The following is a 3,518-nucleotide window of genomic DNA, read 5'->3' as shown; positions in this document are numbered from 1 at the left end:
TGTTATCTGGGCTGTTACATAGGACTGCAGGTGACAAATTACAATTTTAGTTGCCAGATTTAAAATACATACGAGTATGATAAAAAAAGACTTGGAGGAGAAGCTGAGACGCAGGTCACAGTAGTGAGCCGGCTCTACATATAGGGGAACACAGCACCACATGCCTGTTACATCCAGTGACATCTCCTGTAGATCTTCTCTTTCCTCTTCTCCTCCGTTTGCCCCAGACCGCCATGACTAATTCTTTCAGCCGCATCTCGTCTCTACAGAGTTTGTTACACAGACATGTTAGATTTCTCATAATTTGGGTCATTTATCAAACTGGTGTAAAGTACAACTGGCTTAGGTGCCCATAGCAGCCAATCAGATTCCACCTTTCATTTTCCAAAGGAGCTGTGAAAAATGAAAGGTGAAATCTGTTGCTACGGGCGACTAAGCCAGTTCTACTTTACACCAGCTTGATAAATTACCCCAAAGGTCCCTATAGTGTCTACAGCAATTATAATGTCCCCTACAGTGCCCCCAGTAGTAATAACACCTTATATTTTGCTCCAGGTTATAATGCCTGCATAGTGTCCCCAAAAATAATGTCCCCTAATAGAAACGCCCCCACACTGCCCCCATGTAGTAATTTCCCCCACACTGCCCCATATAGTAATTTCCCCCACACTGCCCCATGTAGTAATTTCCCCCACACAGCCCCATATAGTAATTTCCCCCACACTGCCCCCATATAGTAATTTGCTCCCACACTGCCCCATATAGTAATTTTCCCCACACTGCCCCATATAGTAATTTGCTCCCACACTGCCCCATATAGTAATTTCCCCCACACTGCCCCATGTAGTAATTTCCCCCACACTGCCCCCATATAGTAATTTCCCCCACACTGCCCCATGTAGTAATTTCCCCCACACTGCCCCATATAGTAATTTCCCCCACACTGCCCCATGTAGTAATTTCCCCACACAGCCCCATATAGTAATTTCCCCCACACAGCCCCATATAGTAATTTCCCCCACACTGCCCCATGTAGTAATTTCCCCCACACAGCCCCATATAGTAATTTCCCCCACACTGCCCCCATATAGTAATTTGCTCCCACACTGCCCCATATAGTAATTTTCCCCACACTGCCCCATATAGTAATTTTCTCCCACACTGCCCCATATAGTAATTTTCCATACACTGCCCCATATAGTAATTTCCCCCACACTGCCCCATGTAGTAATTTCCCCCACACTGCCCCCATATAGTAATTTCCCCCACACTGCCCCATGTAGTAATTTCCCCCACACTGCCCCATGTAGTAATTTCCCCCACACTGCCCCATGTAGTAATTTCCCTCACACTGCCCCATATAGTAATTTTCCCCACACTGCCCCATATAGTAATTTTCTCCCACACTGCCCCATATAGTAATTTTCCATACACTGCCCCATATAGTAATTTCCCCCACACTGCCCCATGTAGTAATTTCCCCCACACTGCCCCCATATAGTAATTTCCCCCACACTGCCCCATGTAGTAATTTCCCCCACACTGCCCCATGTAGTAATTTTCCCCACACTGCCACATATAGTAATTTCCCCCACACTGCCCCATGTAGTAATTTCCCCCACACTGCCCCCATATAGTAATTTCCCCCACACTGCCCCATGTAGTAATTTCCCCCACACTGCCCCATGTAGTAATTTCCCCCACACTGTCCCATGTAGTAATTTCCCCCACACTGCCCCCATACAGTAATTTCCCCCGCACTGCCCCATATAGTATTTTCCCCCACACTGCTCCATATAGTAATTTCCCCCACACTGCCCCATATAGTAATTTCCCCCACACTGCCCCATATAGTAATTTCCCCCACACTGCCCCCATACAGTAATTTCCCCCACACTGCTCCATATAGTAATTTCCCCCACACTGCTCCATATAGTAATTTCCCCCACACTGCTCCATATAGTAATTTCCCCCACACTGCTCCATATAGTATTTTCCCCCACACTGCTCCATATAGTATTTTCCCCCACACTGCCCCATATAGTATTTTCCCCCACACTGCTCCATATAGTAATGTCCCCCACACTGCCACCATATAGCAATTTCCCCCACACTGCCACCATATAGCAATTTCCCCCACACTGTCCCCATATAGCAATTTACCCCCCACTGCTCCTTTCAGTAAGTTCTTCCACAATGAATTCCATGTAGTAATTCCCCCCATAAAGTAATTTGCCCCCACACTGCCCCCATCAAGTAATAACCCCACACACTGCCCCATTAGATAATTTGCCCCGACACTGCCCTTCATTAAGTAATTTGCCCCCACACTGCCCTTCATTAAGTAATACTGCCCCCACACTGCCCTTCATTAAATAATTTGCCCCCACACTGCCCTTCATTAAGTAATTTGCCCCCACACTGCCCTTCATTAAATAATTTGCCCCCACACTGCCCTTCAGTAAATAATTTGCCCCCACACTGCCCTTTATTAAATAATTTGCCCCCACACTGCCCTTCATTAAGTAACAACCCCCCCACACTGCCCCTATTAGATAATTTGCCCCGACACTGCCATCCATTAAGTAATTTGCCCCCCACACTGCCCCCACAGTATTAATTTCTCCACACTGCCCCCACAGTATTAATTTCTCCACACTGCCCCCACAGTATACATTTCTCCACACTGCCCTCACAGTATTAATTCCCCCCCATGGTAGTAATTTTCCCCCACAGTATTAATTTTCCCCACACTAGTAATTTGCCCCCACGTAGTAGTTTGCCCCCCAAAGTTGGCAGTTGGCACACAAAAAATAATAAAAATAAAAGCTAATACTTACCTGTGTCCCAGTCGGCGCTCACTTGTAGATGGTGCAGGCGCACTGCGCGCACATGCCGGGATTTTACTACCGAATAGGCTTCAGGCCTACTAGGTCTGCAGTCTATGGCGGTGATCGTTGGACGACGGCAGGGCAGGGAACTATGCACTTCTGTGCCCCGCTGTAGTTTGTGGGCGTTTGGGTCGGCGTTGGGCCCCTCAGCGATGCCGGGCCCAGGCTACAGACCCAAACGTCCCAATTATAATCCGCCACTGATAATAGCATTCTTCAAACTAACTGTGTATGATCTGTATACAAACTAATACCTCATCTAATATGCAATCAAAGGTTCTTAGCAGATAGTTTTTGATCTAAAAATATATGTGGGCCCACCCACCAGCAGCAAGGTGACCTTTATACGGATGGGCACCTAACTCTAAACCTATTCCGTTCAGGTGCATTTACTTTCAAGGAGAGCTGAACCCATAAAAACACTGGCTGCTACTGTTATTACCTCTCAGAGTGAGCAGGCGATGAACTGTTGTGTCACTCTGTGCCAGCAAACCTTCCATGAGCAGGAGGCGCATGGTCTGCTATGCATGTCACCTACTTAAAAAAGGCTGTGAAAGGGTTGGGTTAATGATATCACTCAGCATGGAGGCCACCACACCTTCTGATGTACTCTGCACAACTATCATA

The sequence above is a fragment of the Bufo gargarizans genome, unplaced genomic scaffold (assembly GCF_014858855.1).
Source record: "Bufo gargarizans isolate SCDJY-AF-19 unplaced genomic scaffold, ASM1485885v1 original_scaffold_889_pilon, whole genome shotgun sequence".
NCBI classification, from domain to species: domain Eukaryota; kingdom Metazoa; phylum Chordata; class Amphibia; order Anura; family Bufonidae; genus Bufo; species Bufo gargarizans.
Note: the sequence above shows the minus strand (reverse complement) of the source record.